Source organism: Rhinatrema bivittatum, chromosome 9, assembly GCF_901001135.1.
Source record: "Rhinatrema bivittatum chromosome 9, aRhiBiv1.1, whole genome shotgun sequence".
Taxonomy (NCBI): Eukaryota; Metazoa; Chordata; class Amphibia; order Gymnophiona; family Rhinatrematidae; genus Rhinatrema; species Rhinatrema bivittatum.
The window spans coordinates 247,181,599-247,198,731 of NC_042623.1; the positions used below are offsets into that span (position 1 = coordinate 247,181,599).

The 17,133-nt window shown below is 42.5% G+C and overlaps 1 protein-coding gene across 1 annotated transcript in view; it reads right to left on the reverse strand.

The window, feature by feature from the left end:
• Window positions 1-17,133, reverse strand: part of NAALADL2 (N-acetylated alpha-linked acidic dipeptidase like 2) — a 1,070,337-nt gene that overhangs the window by 954,467 nt on the left and 98,737 nt on the right. The window lies entirely within an intron of this gene.

The window sequence follows — 17,133 nt, forward strand, 5'->3', positions numbered from 1 at the left end:
AACTGCCTGGGGAGGAGATGGAGACAAGGACAGAATCTGAATTCAAAAAAGCACAGGATAAGCCCATAGATCTCTGAGGAAATTGTGGGGATTGTAAAACTGAACAATTATGTGCAGAATTAAAACATTTGTTTTGGTTTGTTCATTTATCATAGTCATAGGTTCATTTCAAACAAAACACAATTTCTATTTGTTTGTTTTTTTATTTGCTTATCATTATAGTCAATAGGGGCAGCAATGCAGGCTATTTTGGGCTTCCAAACTGGGTTTCTCTAATCATTTCAAATTAAACTGGTAGGTAGACATCACCACAAGAGTGAAGGCATGCCAATGCATCAATATAGCACCAAACATGGCATGAAAAGCCCAAAGACTTGCAATGGGGGAAAACTGTACTAGAAGTGGCACAAATTATCCAAGGCACCATCAGAAGAGAAAAGCAGCATCAAGCATGGCCAGAACATCCCTAGGCTGCATAAGTGGAGAAAAGAGCACCAAGAACAGTGGCAGGAACCCTCACCCCACCCCACCCCCCCCCCCCTTCCAAGGCTGCATGAGAATGGCAAAGCAGCACCGAGCATGGCATAAAGAGCTCAAGGCACCAAGAAGGGGGAAATAAGCACCAAAAATGGCAGGAACCCCCCCCCCCCCCCCAAGATGGTGATAGATTGTCAAAGCAAGTGAAAGAGGGGCATAAATCATACTCATGCATCATGGGAGGTGCAAAACAGCCACCCAGAGTGGAAAGAACATCCCAAGGCTCCAAATGAGGGGCAAAGGGCACCAACCAAATTGGTAGAAAACCCTAGGCAGGGAGAAGCCAGAAGAAACCCCAGAAGAGGCCTGATGTAATTTTTGTAAGGCATCATTAGGTAAAGGAACTGACTGAACTTGGTCTTCACTGGAGGCTAAGATGCTATGGACTAGAGGAACCAAATGTCTCTTTAACCACTATCCATTTAATATCCTGTGTTTCTGCTGAATCCGTTTTTACAAATTCTGCCTCAATTACCTCCAAAGCAGCACTTTTGCAGCCCTTGCTTTTTGCAGTGGTATAATGTATTGCATAATGAGAACAGTAATTGTAAGGGAATGGAGTTTGAAGTAAATGACCAAGAGGGCATGAAACCATTAAAGATCATGGAATGGGTAAGGCTTATGAAGACCATTGGATGGCCAGGGCCAGACAGAGTCAGCAAGTACCATAGGGGAATGGGATTTGGAAAGCACCAAGAGGCCAGCTGGAGCAGCAGATGAAGCATACTATCAGGCCGATCTGTAAAAGGTGCGGGAAAGCCGGCACTCCGTGTTGAGTGCCCCTCTCCCAAAGAGCGCCCAGGCACCTCTCCTGTGCACGCAGTTCTCTAGTTAAATTAGGTATCGTGCTAAAAAGGAGGCACTAGGGACAATAGCTCATCCCTAACGCCTCCTTGTTAGAGGTAGAGCTGGGCTGTCAGTGGGTCCAACAACCGATGCTCTATTTTACCGGTATTGGTTTTCAAACCCGCTGGCAGCCATGGGTTAGGAAAAACGGATGCAAGTAAAATTGAGCATCTGTTTTTCTAACCCGCTGACCAGAGAGATTTTTTTTTTAATTTTAAAATTTTAGGTTCCACCAACTTAATATCACTAGGATATTAAGTTTTCTCTGCTTTTCTGTACACTTTTCCCGGTTGTTTAGAACTTAACGCCTGCCCTTGGGCAGGTGTTATTTTCTGAGTGTAACTTTGCAACATTTGCATGTGGTGAGTGCTATTAGTTTTCAGGGGATTGGCCGCGTCGAAGACATGCTGTCAAACAGATGTTAAACTGTGCGATCAGCAGAGCGCACCGTACTGTATCGGCCTGTAAGGTAGGAAGATTAGCTTGGATGAGCAGTGGCGGCAGCAGCAGTAGCAGTGACACTGGTGATTATTAAAAACTAAGGCCTAGATTTATTAAGCCATAAGTTTGTATCATGGAAGGGGCAAAATATTGCAGGGGATTGTTCCCGTGATATTTTGCCTCTCCCTGACAAAATATTGTGATGTTATTGCTGCATTCTTTTGTCTCCGGGAAAAAGTCATCAATACAAAAGAAATGGTGCCTCCTAAACATATGATGGTGGCCCTCTTTGCATGTGGTCACCATCACTTTAAAGGGTCATGCTGTCTGAAATGAACCCCTCCAAAAAAGCCAACAGAGGTGTTACTAGATGCCCATCCACCCACCCCGGGCCACCTTTTGAAACGGTCCTATAAAAAAAAGTTAAAAAAAAAGTATATGAAATGTGTAGTAATGTCCTGACTTGCTCCCTTCCCTAAACCCTTTCTATTAAATCAAATATACAATCCTGCCCTAAGACAAGCCCCCCCGGTATCCTCCTTTCCATTAAGGATAAACCCACATAGGGTTTACCCCTTTCCAACCCCCAAAAAACTAGTGCCCCTCAGACCTCCTAGACTCCCTACCTTTAAAAACCTAATTGGTTGTGAGTGGAGAGCTTAAAATGCCCTCTAGCCTTGGGCCAGGTTGGTGCAATTTTCCAAAATGGCTCTGACCAGCCTTTATCGCTACCACAAAAGGCAGCCCCAGGGTAGGCAAAGGGTCCAGAAAAATACCAGATAGCTTTTTTTTTTTTTACCAACTTTTGGTGGGTTCATTTTGGGCCACATTGCCCTTTAACTCTAGCACAGGAGCATTGGGACCCACGTTATGGTCTAGGTACTCATGTGCTAGAATAATGAAAACTCAAAATGTGCAGTTACAATAAGATGGCTGAAATATTTCTAAGTCAGCTGCATTATTTACATAACATTGATTATGCATTAGCTTTTTTTACATTCATTATGCAATTTTGCACCTAATTGTAATAAGGGGCTGATTTTACTTACAAAATGAGCGTTATCATGAATATCATGCAATATTAAATTTACAAATGTAAAACACTGTTTTAAATGCTTTTGAAAATCAGACTATATAGCTTGGGTATTTAGAGACCTTTGTGCTGTTTCTAATTCCCAGCCTTGGGGGTTTTGACACCTTTATGTTGCTTGCAATTCCCCTTACTGAATGTCTTGGGGTTGTAAAGATTTTGTTCTGTTTGTGATTGTTCACAGTATGTCTTGTGGGTCAGTACTCATCTGTTTGTATTATCTCTATAGTTATCACTGTCAACAAAGAAGCAAGAAGAAGAACACTGTCAACAAAGAAGCAAGATTGAAGAACCAGGCTGAGATCCAAAAGCAAATAGCATGGAGGCAAATAAACCTCCCATGCTGGTATATCATAGGCATAGTCAGGCATATTAACAGCCTGACACCCCCCCTCCCAGGTGGTACATCTGGGGCATGACAGGAAAGCAGAATGGTAGCATGATGCCCAAGATGGTATATGTGGAGGATAGCAGGTAGGCAGAGTAATAGCAAGACCAATAAGATGGCATATCAGGGGCAAATCAGTTACGCAGAGCAACAGCAAGATCTTCAATGTGCTTTCAGTTGTCTTGCCATTTGCATGGAAATTCTAGAAACCCAAGCAAAAGCAGATTGATTTTCAAAAAGACCAGATTTTCCATCAATTATGATACCAGTTCTGAGCAATGAGAGTTCACGATGTCCTTCATTGAGAAGGCATGTTCATTGGGTATGCTGGTTCATTGGCAGAAAAGTTAGTACTGAGTCACCTTGGCTAGGTCTGGTCAGACTGCAGACATGTATGCCCAATATCTCAGTGCATCTGTGTCCATGTCCGGGGTCTCCTTTTCTGGGGCAGGCCAATGGTTTCTCTTGCGAGCTACTTTAGCTATGGCCTATCAGGAGAACTGGTTCTTTGTGGGCAATATGGCTTTGGCAAATTGAGGTTAGGGATCTGGTGCTGCTCCAACTTGCACTACTCTTTGAGGTGCCAACTCTTTCCTGTTTTCTGCCTCTGGTGCTTCTGTTCACATACCCTAGCTACCAGCATCTCCTTCATGAATATGAGATGCTGGAAATAGAGGGCAAGACTCCCTTTCATCTGTGGATCACAAAGCTTGGCTTGCATGTGTGTATTCTTTTGAGTCAGAGGTTTCAGATGTGCCAGAGGCACATCTGAAACCTCTGTCTAAAGTGCCTCCTCCCTCCGGCTGTATTGTCCCCAACACCCATGAGTTGTCTCTATAAGGTTGCAAAATGGGGATAATCTCAACCCAGGATTACTGGGTATGGAATCTTGGAGAGGACTGCAACTTCTAACATGGCTTGCTCTGTGGCAGTCGTCAAGAAGACATGGGAAGTTGAACACTTTTGTTAGTCTCCATGTATATCTCTATTTTCTTATCATTAATATGTCCTTGAAATAATAAGTCCTAGCAAATAAGCATTTTGTACAGCCAGAATCTACCAAGACCTGGGTAGAGGCTTCCTCCAGTTCCACCTGGATTATAAAAGTCCTTAAGTTATGCACATGAAAACCCACAAAATTGCCAATTTGGAGTTTTGCCAATTTGTGATCCCAAGCATTTTCCCACGTGTCATTAATATTCTGGGGCTCTGTCTCTGTTCTTTGCTCCTTCTCACAATCTGCAAACGAATTTGAACTCCAGGTCCTCAAGCCAAGGACCTTCTTCCTTTGAATGACCTGTTTTACAAAAAGCACTCTACTACTATAGGGCCAGTCAGGTTTCTGCCCTACCTGGCTCACTTAAAGGCTCTTCAGTTTCCGGCTGCCTATATGGACAGCGGTCTTCTTTGTGCTCATTCTCCGCACAAAGGGCACAAAAAGAGAGGGTCTGCAATGTCCCATTTCTGGATTATTCCCACCTTACCAGATTCCCCCTTTTTCCCGGGTTGCTGCTTTACAGAGTTGTTTTCAAGTATGTGTACTTCTTCCTTGGGCATTGGCTCGATCATTAAGCAAACATCCATAGGTTCGCTTCGGCCATATTGACAGTCCCTTGACAAGTGTCCTTTCTATCCACAATTAAAACATGTGGATGAGATTGGCATCTGAAAACCAGATATGGAGGCCAAGCCCCCTATCTTGGAGGTTCATTGCTAAGATCCTCTATCCTGTGTACCATGCCAGGGAATTGTTAAGGGTTGTCTCTCTAAGCCTCGTATGCCGGTAGACATTGACTGTACCTGGTGGAAAGCTTCTGCCACTTCCAGGGCTCTCTCCTGGGTGAGTACAATTTGTCAACAGACCCAATTCCACATGGACCAGTCCAGACCATCTAAGAACTGCTCCAGGAGTATTTGATGAACCACTTCCAGTCCCAATCTTTCCTCTGGCTGGAGTCACTTCCACCAAGCATCTTTCAAATGACGAAAGAGGTTTCTGGGGCTCTCGCTGGGCTGTAGGTCCACCTGTCAGAACTGCTACCAATACTATTCTGGGGAGTGACCCACTCTCTGTATTATAGTGGTCTTGACGTCCTCATAGGAAGCCCTCCCATTAAGATTGGTAGCCTGAAATGTTGTTTGACTCTTGCTGGTGAGAAAAGTATCCAAGTAAGTTGTCCAGGTAGTCTCCTTCCAGGCCAACAGGCAGACAGTCAGTTCAAAGTTCTTTAGAAAGATCTTCAGGTCTTGTCCTCCCTTCATCTTAAACAGAATATGCAAAGGTGTAGGTGCCTGAAGTATTCTCGACATAGCCGATTGCAGATCTCAGCTAGCTGAGTTAAGACTGTGTCTTGTTGCATTAATTGGTCTTATATTCACTGCTGTTTATCTATTTGTGATAGTACAGTGTTTTGCAGCTGTTGCTGTCCTGTGGCCACAACCTGATTTACATGCTCCATTTTATCTCCCTTTGGGGACAGCTCCCAAATGGATCTCACATGAGGCAGAGAAAACAAAAATCACCTGCTGGCCTGTCCAACCCTAGATTACTACTTGACCCCGGAATGCCCAGGTAGGGATAGCCCCCTATGTCTGCTGTAGTAGAAATTGAAGTCTGAAGGCCTCAAGAAAAAAAACTCTGCAGACAGTTTGTGTTCTTCTTCTTGGAGGTTGTGGGTTTTTACTTGTGCTTCCTGGAACAACTCCCCTATGAGGAAAGACTAAAGAGGTTAGGACTTTTCAGCTTGGAGAAGAGACGACTGAGGGGGGATATGATAGAGGTGTTTAAAATCATGAGAGGTCTAGAACGGGTAGATGTGAATCGGTTATTTACTCTTTCGGATAGTAGAAAGACTAGGGGGCACTCCATGAAGTTAGCATGGGGTACATTTAAAACTAATCTGAGAAAGTTCATTTTTACTCAACGCACAATTAAACTCTGGAATTTGTTGCCAGAGGATGTGGTTAGTGCAGTTAGTATAGCTGTGTTTAAAAAAGGATTGGATAAGTTCTTGGAGGAGAAGTCCATTACCTGCTATTAAGTTCACTTAGAGAATAGCCACTGCCATTAGCAATGGTTACATGGAATAGACTTAGTTTTTGGGTACTTGCCAGGTTCTTATGGCCTGGATTGGCCACTGTTGGAAACAGGATGCTGGGCTTGATGGACCCTTGGTCTGACCCAGTATGGCATTTTCTTATGTTCCTGCTTAAGCAAAAAAAAAAAATCCCCCAACTGACACTACATATAGCATATTTTTATCATCTGGTGTAGGACAGACGCGCAATTTTATATGTTTATTGATTGGATCAACTCTTTGAGTAGACATACAGTTTAATTTTTGTATCCACCCGCGTGAAATCCCGTTCTTAGATATTTTGATCTCAGTATCAGGAGATAAGTTTGTTACCACGTTGTACCGAAAAAATACTGACCGTAACACCCTTTTGTCCTACCAAAGTTGTCACCCTAGAGCCCTACGTGACAATATACCCACGGGACAGTTTCTAAGGTTACGCCGCCTGTGTTCCACTCAAGTAGAATTTCTGTCGCAAGCGCATAACATGACGATCCGTTTCTTGGAATGTGGCTATCCCACTAGAGTGGTTAAGAAAGCCTTTAAGAGGGCTTTGTATACCCATAGGGATTGGCTATTTCTTTCACCCACGAAGTCGGAGGATGGAGCCAACAACTGTATTTTACCTTTTTCAATTATGGGTAGGACCATTGCCAGTATGATCCGGCATCATTGGTCCTCATTAGAACTCACAGCACTTCTCCACAGTTCTCTGCATTTCACTTTCCGTCGGGGACAAAATTTACGTGACCGTCTGGTACACACTGCACTGCTAACTACTGACAGGACGAGTGGCACGGGTGGCTTCCATCAACCATGTGGTCACTGCACTATGTGCAGCCACACGTCTGCCTCCTCTGGGTTCACACATCCCACCTCCGGCCGTTTTTTTAAGTTCCGTTCTGAGTCTAACTGTATGACAAAAGGAGTCATCTATGTCGTCAATCTCCCTTGCCCATTTTTGTACATTGGCAAAACCACTAGGATGCTAAAAACTAGAATGATAGAACATTGTTCTAACATTTGTTCCCTGCGGATGGACGAGCCCCTGGTGTCTCACTGGGCCCAGCTGGGCCACACCATCTCTGATCTCTCCTTCACGGTAATTGAGGTGGTTCGCCGCCCGTCTCGGGGTAGTAATTTCCCCCGAGATCCTCGGTAGGAGGGAGAGATGGATCTTCACTTTGGATACAGTATTTCCAAAAGGTCTTAATAAAGACATAGAATGGTTCCTGTTTGACTGAGGGGATGGAGCCGCTGACATTTGACAGATAGGGAGGTTGATAGCTCTCGCGAGATCCTTTATGTTCGCGCTTTTTCTGTTCTTTAAATACCTGTCACCTGTGAGGGCGCTCGCGCTCCGTACAACGCTGTCACAGGTATGTGAATTGTATGCTAAAAGTTCTCTTTGTAGTTGATGTAGCCTTTTTCCACCATTCAACTATGTATATTTGTTTTGTGTTTATAGATATAATCATGTCTCTGGTCCCTCCCGATGCAGCCTAGCGAAACACGGGACCGTGTCAGGGGACTGCTGAAATTTGATGTTATGCTTTACGGAGTTGACATTTTAAGTGACTTTTGAAAGTGTTTGGAACATTAAAACACAATTTACTGACAAGTCTTGGTGGTTATAAGTTTCTGCCTGCACCAGTGCTCTCGGGTAATTGAAGTCTCCCATTATTACTACACTACCAATTTGGTTAGCTTCCCCAATTTCTCTTAGCATTTCACTGTCCGTCTCACCATCTTGACCAGGTGGACGGTAGTATACCCCATCACTATAGTCTTCCCCGACACACAAGGGATTTCTACCCATAAAGATTCAATTTTGTATTTAGTCTCATGCAGGATGTTTATCCTGTTGGACTCTATGCCATCCTGGACATAAAGTGCCACACCTCCTCCCGAGTGCTCCTCTCTGTCATTGCGATATAATTTGTACCCCGGTATAGCACTGTCCCATTGGTTATCCTCTTTCCACCATGTCTCTGAGATGCCAATTAAGTCTATGTCATCATTTAAGGGGTAGGGTGAAGGAAACCTCCCTTTACCCAGAACCTCTTGTGGCAATCTGCCTTAAGGAGGACTAGGTTAAAACCTTGAACCGGGCTCCTTAAGGGAGAATGAGGGAGTTGTCGGTACACTCCATCACAGGATGACCCCTCTCAGGGTGGTGTTTCTGGAATTCAGATCCTCTGGTATCCTTGAAGGCCTTCAGGATTTCTATCAGCTGCCTCATCACTACCAAATCATGTTGTTACAGGGGCAATCCACACTATCTCCCATTTCCAAAGACAGATCATGAAGGGGTATCTGTAGCTGCACTAACCCCTGCAGCATCCTATATGTGGAGTTCCAGCAGGTGCCAACATCTTGAATCAGACACTTATGAGGCATCTCAAAATCTTCCTGCTTCTCACAGAAAAGGTTCATGTTTCAAAGAAAATGCCCTGTAATTTTCCTGTAATTCTTTATCAGGTCTTTCAGGAATAGATTACTGAGCTCCATGGGCACCAGTCCCAGGGCATCCCTCATGACCAGGTACAGCAAGTGGGCAAAGCAACAGATTCTCGAAAACCCCCCTCCTCTATTGCTTTTGTCATATTTGTCGCAAAGAAACCTACCAAGTCTCCTGTCTCTCCGGTCTAGCTGCCAGCCCTCCGGCATCTTTCATATGGCTAGAGGTATGAGAGCTATCCATCACTTGGATTTGCAGCATGGCCCACCTGCGCCTTGATGCTTGGTTCCCACTAGAGCTGCTGCCTGCCCCTGCTTCAGCCAGGTCCCAGTGTTATCAAGGAGAGTTAAGCATGGTTAGCGTTCGCACTAGTCCAGATATCGCTGGCAAAATGCACCCTAACATGTGTTGATGCATCTACAAAATTGGTTGACAGGGTGTGGATAACCTACTAAATATAGTCCTGAAGAAAATTGGGAGATACACATGCAACAGTGGCTTAAAGTCTATATTCTTTTCTACCTGCAGGGGCTGGTCATCAAGAGCAATCATTTTCCCCAATGTTCCTCATTATTACTTTGGATGCTGCCTGCCTCTTTCCCTGGGAGAGTACAATGGAACACTATTTCATCTGTTCTATGGTGGGCTGCACGCTGGAGAAATTGCAGGGATCTGCTGGCTGCCATTTCACTACCTGATGGGACCATAGATCAGCTTAGGGAAATATCTTCTCCTTTTCAATCCCTTTCTTCCTGCTTTTACTTTGTCTGAAAGAAAGGATCCCAAGACTAGCCCTTCCTGATGCCAAGGCTAGCAGATGCTGCTTTTGCAATAGATACTGCATGCTAGCAATTGTTAGATGCCCCACTTGCTTCCCTTGACTGATATCCTTACTGTAGTGAATACACTGAGCAAAATGCAGATACTCCTCTCTTTATAGCGCCTCCAGATTAGGAATGTCTTCCATGATCGCTTCTCTGCATCATTGGGGATTACTGCTAACTCTAGAGTTTAGGTAGAGGGTGGATTCCGAGGAAAAATGCCAGAGATATCACTTATGCTCTTCTACCTGCTCTTCCTGGGGGATTACTCTAATCACTGTCAGTATCATCATCTATCTTCCACATCACCACACTGGAGGCTAACATGCTACTGACTAATCTTCCCAAATTTTGTTCAGCTACTCGCTGTTCAGTTTCTGATTCAGGGAATCCCAGACAAGATTCTTCCTCTGTGTTTAAAATCATGAGAGGTCTAGAAAGGGTAAATGTGAATCAGTTATTTACTCTTTTGAATAATAGAAAGACTAGGGGGCACGCCATGATGTTAGCATGTAGCACATTTAAAACGAATTGGAGAAAGTTCTTTTTCACACTACACACAATTAAACTCTGGAATTTGTTGCCAGGGGATGTGCTTAGTGTAGCTGGGTTAAAAAAAGGTTTGGATAAGATTGGAGGAGAACTCCATTACCTGCTATTAATCAAGTTGACTAGAAAATAGCCACTGCTATTACTAGCATCAGTAGCATGGGATAGACTTAGCTTTTAGGTACTTGCCAGCTACTTATAGCCTGGATTGGCTACTGTTGGAAACAGAATGCTTGGCTTGATGGACCCTTGGTCTGACCCAGTATGGCATGTTCTTAAGCAGTTGTTGAAAATACTGCCTCAGCAACAGAAACAAATGTAGAAGAGCATGCTGCTGATTTGGCTGTTGCACTTGTACCTACCCCTGTCCTGGATGGCTCTTTCACCTTTTGCCCCTGCTCAAAACTAGAGGGGGAGGGACAGGTGGTTGTGGCACATGCTCTCCAAATTTCAAATTCTTTTGCCTCGAGCTGCCTTCCTCTCCTGTTATTTTGCACCTAATAATGTCCATCTTTAATTTAGTAGGATTGACTTTTTAATTCATGCTCTTAGACTGGGCTGGCTTTCCACCAATTCATCTGCCCCTGCCAAAGCTGCCAGGCCTGCCATTCCCTCCTCTCCCTTTTCCTGACATGATGGAATTTGTTGGAATGCACTGCCTGTCTACTGATGGTTTGGATATTACAAAGGATTTTTTAATTGATACTTTGACCCCACACAGAGTGTAAAGAACTGTATGTCACAAACTCACATAGACGGACATATACAGCATATGTGTGTGCTGTGTGCACTCAATGTTGACTGTCAGTTTCCAATTCAGACACAAAAAAACCCCTATAAAACACTAACAGTACCAAAAAGACTAGCAGTCTGGAAAGACTCTTCTTATCTTCAGTCTGTCAATGTGCTCTCACCTCACTGGTGTCCAGAAAAAAGACAAAAAAAAAAAAGCACTAGTACTTCTACTATCTCCATACTGTCTTCTATCCTGACCCTTCCCCAGTGAAGAGAAAAATAAAAAACAGCAATATTGCCACTATCTCTGTCCTTCTGGCACAATGTGTGAGATCATTACAGCACAGATAAAATCAGAATCAACCCTTTACTAATGCCAACTCCCAAATTTTCTAGCTTTTTTAAACTCTGAGAAGACTTCTCCAAATATATCCTTCTCTACCAAGTGCTAAACAGGAAATACAGAGCTTCCTGCGCATGTTCAGTGGGAGTAGGCCATCACTTGAACCAAATAGCAGCTATAGGCTAGATTAAAAAGATGCTGCACTATGATTTATCCTCTGTGTAGTTTCCTTGCCAATTTGTCCTGTTTTGGCTCTGACAAGGATATGAGATCACATGGGCAAGAGTTGACTGCAATAGTTATCAGTTGATTTTTGGCTCAGCAGTATACATAGCCATACACTTCAATGGCTCATAGATTTAAATGGGAAACATAATTGAATAAGACAAAAAAATGTTGTCTCATTTGTGGGACCCCCACCATTCATTTGTGTGGGCCATGAATGAAACATTGGGTTTTACCCATTAATTTAAATTGAATGCACATACTTAGAGGGTGGGCAAACGAGATAGGCTGTCACATTTCTATTCCTTCCACTTCCTGCTCCCCCCTCTCCACTAATCAACAGTAATCTCAGAGTCACCACAATTCAAAAGTTTCCAAGTATGCCCACTGTTAAAAACATTACTCTTTCACCCAGTACATCTTCTCCTGGCTCTCCCACCAAAGACTCTACACTTAAAATATATTTTTTTTTTAAATTCTGCTCCTAACGCCAACCTGCCCAAGCCAAGGTGACTAGAAGAGAAAGCAGCATTCAGCTGCGTCTAGCAAAGGGTGGAGGAAGTGGCAAGTGCCTCTGCCACTGTTTGCTCTTTTATCATTTTTGCCCAAATAAAAAAGTTGGAGGGGTCATCCTATATTCACAGACATATTTTAATCAATGCTGTCTGTTATTCAGGCTCATATTTTACATGAAGCTGAGTATTTATTCCAGGAGACAATCCTTATTTACACAGGTCTCAATATGGAAAGCAGTATTTTGTCACTAGCTTTCCCAATGTGCGGCTTTTCAGTACAGAGGGGCAGAATTTAAATTAAAATGTCAATCTCTTCAATTCAAAAGGGTTTGGCTGTTAAATGCAAACTGCATATTCTTCTGATTGATATAAATACTTTCCAGTCCAGGAAAATGAAAGTAAGGTTGAGAGAAGGAATTCAAATAATATACATGTCTTAAGGGCCTATTTACTAAACAGCGTTAACAGTGAAGGAGCAGTCTAGTGGTTAGAGCAGCAAAGGGGAAACCAGGATTCAAATCCCAGTGCTACTCCTTGTGACCAAAAGTCACTTCACCCGCTCTTGTCTCAGGTACACCTGAATGTAATCTGCTTTGAAGTGCCTGAAAAAGCAGAATATAAAGTAAAAAAAACCCAGAACAGTAATGCAGGCATTAAAGTGTGTTAAATGCCAATATTAATGCTTAAAACCGTGCTCATGCAGCTGCATTAATATTAATGCAAAGATTTCACCATTATCACACAGGAAAATGTTAAAAAATAAATGAGTTGCTAATATGCACCTTTATGCACAGAAGCTAATTTAAATGCAATGCAGAATTCTTTAACATACACATCTGCATTAATGCGAAACTTTGACACTTCTAGCCATGTAGTTTAAGGTTCTGCATTAAACATGAGTTATAGCTGCGTGTTTAATTCACTATTCACTAAAGGATCTGTGCCCTTTAGTGCAGTGGCTCTCAACCTTTTTTCCATTGTGACGCAGCTGACAGATGATGCTCACGAACGTGACACAATGTACACTACATTCTGCAGCTGAACTCAGAAAACAACCTAAATATTATTTTATTATTAAAAATGATTCAAGAGAACAAACAAACATTCATTAATTTCAATAACCGCTTGTAAAAAAAAAAAAAGGAAGGTATTATATTTTTTTTTAAGTTTGAATTTTGTATACTTCATCAGTGAGAAATTTGGGACTGACGTACTACACAGGGTTTATTAATACAGAGTTGAATAGACAAACCCTCGCACAGCTCACCGTCAGCAAGAAGTTCTGACCTCTTCTAAAGTTAATACAGCGCAGAGCCATGACATTTCCTCCTTCTACTCATCTTATAAAAACAAACCATTCAAACTGTAGTATCCACTCAGTAGCAACAGTTCAAAATTCCTCTTCTGCCAGACATTGTGAAAAACCACAATAAACCTGCAAAAATGGATGCCTGGAAGCTATATAACAAACCTGCCTTATCAATAGAGCACTAAGACCCAGGATCCAAGCAGCAAACCACCCTACCTTTGAAAACACTGCAAATATAGACCACAATTTGCTTCCTGTTGGAAACAGAAAACAAGCTGGACTGCTCTATGTCCCTAAACAGAACCTACATGCTGGTCAGCAGAATTCCTCACCACAGTCATATATGCAGAGCACAGGCTGACCCTTACCTGGTGCACTGCATAATAAAAGACTAGAAATTAAAAATGGAGACATGCAGATAGAAACTGAAGCAGACTCTCTGGGGCAACTTCAAACTGGGCACAATAAGTCTGCAGGTAGTGTATATCCACAGACATTACACCAATCTCCAAAGTGAAAATATTGAAAAATAGCATAGTCTGCCCAGCAAGCTTCTTATGGTAGTATCTGCCACGCCATATAGGTTAGCCTCATGTTTCTGTTAAGGGTAGTAACTGCTGCAGTTATCCCCAAGCCTTATGATAAGAGTAATAATATTTACATTCAAAACCAAGCAACTGTCAAAACCATAACAGATTACTGCTAGCAATATTTTTTACTGGGTGAAGATCCTTCTTGAAAATTCAGACAATGCTGCTTGACATGCTTTGCTTTTGGACTTTGCCATAAAAAAAGTCCCGTGCTTTTCCCCTCATGTCTGCGTATCAGTACCCCAGACCGTAAAAGGTGGGGCCTGCATTGCTTGTCGCTTGAATCCCATTCTCCTTCTCCTCCCAGCCCCTACCACTGTCAAAGAGAGACGGATGTCGTAGTTGCGTCAAAAGAAGTGCCACTCCGTGCAGGTTACCCTCACACGTTTCAGTACCCCAGATCGTAAAAGTCAGGGCCCCATTTGTTGTCGTCTGAATTCAATTCCCCTTCACCCCCGACCCCGCCCCTGCCGTTGAAGTGGACATAGACTTGCAGCTGCTATTTGTATACTTTTTAGACCAAACACACACATCTGTACCTTTGATGCTTCAAAAGTGCATACGAAAGTGCTAAGATCACCCTATCTCTGCCTCTAGGAGCACACACCCTATCCACAAGTAAATGCACTACACACATTTTACACCTAGGTAGGGGGTCCCCATTGCCACACTTAGATCACTGTTTTACCCACTTTCTCTTTTACCCTCAAAGTAAGCAGTTCAACACTGAAGAAAGTGAAACAGAAATATATTGCTGCCTATATGGAGCAAACTACAAAGATATAAGAAATGCATATTCCCAAAGTTGACATATTGAGGTCACAAAAAACTGAATACAATCCTTGTTTTTCTGCCTTTGTTGTACGGCCATTTTGTTTTCTAGTTGGGGTGCTCCAGGTCTCCCTTTTCCACTGTCCTTTTGTTGGTCTTCACCTAAGTCCTTTTCCAAGGCCCTTCCCAAAGCCCTATCTATTTATTTATTTTGAATTTTTGTATACCGATATTCCTATAAAGAATATAGATCACACCGGTTTACAATGGAACAGAACTTTCGCTGGGAAGGAGATACATTGAACAATGAACATTAACCCTAGTGATTGAGTAGTGGTCCATGAACCAGAGAAGCCAGGGTCTAAACCCCACTTCTCCCACAGATGCTCCTTGTGGGAGCATGTCACTGAACCTTTCATTACTTAGATTTACACTGAATTTTGTTAAGGCTCTTTCCCCATTCTATGGGGGAAAAAGTCTAGTAAATCCGACCCTTAGAACCGGACTTTAGAAAGCATTCACTCGAGTAAAATTGGGTTTTACTCAAGTAAATGGCTTTGAAAATTTCTAGGATAGTATGTTACATTTATGCATGTAACTCCTTTAAAAATTACCTCCTTAGATAGTAAGCTCTCTAAGGTAGGGAAATATCTTCTAAACCTTATTATAACTTGCTTGGATTTAGAAAGACAGTTAATAAAATCCCTGTCTTCTCCCTTTCTTCCCTACATCCATCTCTGACATTGTTCTTTCAATTTCTTTATCTACTGATAGCTAAATTTCATCTCTCCTTCTCCCACCCTCTAGTCCTCAAGTATTTACCAGCTTTCTATCCTCCAGTCACTCTTCCCAGTCAAACCATTCCCCTCCTCTCTCTCTCACTGCTTCCCCAGTCTTCTCTGTCTTTCACCCCCATTTCTGCTCTCTATGCTCACCCTCTCCTAGGCTCTCATCTACCTTCCTCAGACTCTGGTCCTCTCACTTGCCCAAATCCTTCCCTGTTACTCATCACCTCGCTCCAGCCTCTCTCTTAGCCCTTAGCTAGTTTCCCATTCCTCCTTCCCCCTCCTCCCCAGCTTCCCCCTTTTCACCTTCTCTCTCCCTTCCCAGCCCCTCTAAGTCCTTCAGTTTCTGTTCAGTGCATTCACCATTTCTTACACTTGCAAATCAACGTGATGTACAATTTAAAAATACATAATTAGAATAATTATACATAAACAAGACAACCTAACAAACTGGATAACACTGCACATTGAACATAGACTCAACAAATTAAAAAAGATAAAGATAAAACAATCAATAAAATGGGAAAAAAAACCAAGCAATAAGTACTAAAAAATGCAAATTGAGTAATATCCATCATATTCTATTTTTCTATTCCCTGTCTGTTATGTCCCAACCCACCTAACACACCTCTACACATGCCACCCAGCTGATCACTAACCAGGTTATTCATCAAAATGTGTTAGGGCCCTTTCTGTGTGTTATAATGGGGAAAATGTTTTGAGAGAAAGAGAGAACACACCTCTGTATACAGTTAGTGTGACATGAATATATATATATATTATATTTATTTTTTTAATTTTTTTTTTTTTGTGGCAATGATGGTGCCCCTGGTGGCAGGTCCTCAGCAGTGACTTCAGGCGCAGGGCTAATTATCAAGGACTGCTTCCACAAAGTCCTTTATTTGTTTATAATAACTTTATTTTATTTTATAACTTATATACCGGCATTCGTAAAAAAAAAAAAAAAAAAAAAAATCATGTCGGTTTACATGTAACTGAGAAAGGAAATTACAATGATAGGTGGAGGAAAGATAGATAGTTAAGAGGTAAGTTAACTTTACTGTGGTGCCAACGTGCGTCACAGTTAAACGAGATTACATGTAATAAACCATATTAGACAAAATTAGACATATACTAAATATAATAAACCATATAATAAACCATATTAGACATGTTAGACATATTAGACAGTATATATACATATAATAAACCATATTAGACAAAATTAGACAGTATTAGACAAAGTTAGACAGAAATTAATTATGTACAAGGGGAGGTGGTGCGAGGGGGTGGGGGGTGAAGCGCAGTGGGGAGGTGGGGGAGGAGGGGTTGAGGGAGGCGAAGGGTGGCAGGGGAATAAAGGGGCAAGATGGGGAGTGTCATATACGTGATATGGCAATCATTATGAGTAATTGTACAGGATCCCTTATAGCTGATCCCTTCCTGAAGTTTCTCCCACGAGACAGGAGTAGAGGATAACCATAAGGCAAGGAGGCTATGGGTCAGCACCACTTGTAAGGGAAGGCTCTCTTACAACTAGGCCCCTGAGACCAAACTTCCTTCATTCTCCACTAGAGTAAGGGTCACCTCCCTGGCAGCCCTTTAAAACAACATATGACATCCAGGCAGAAGCTTCTTATGTATTGAAGT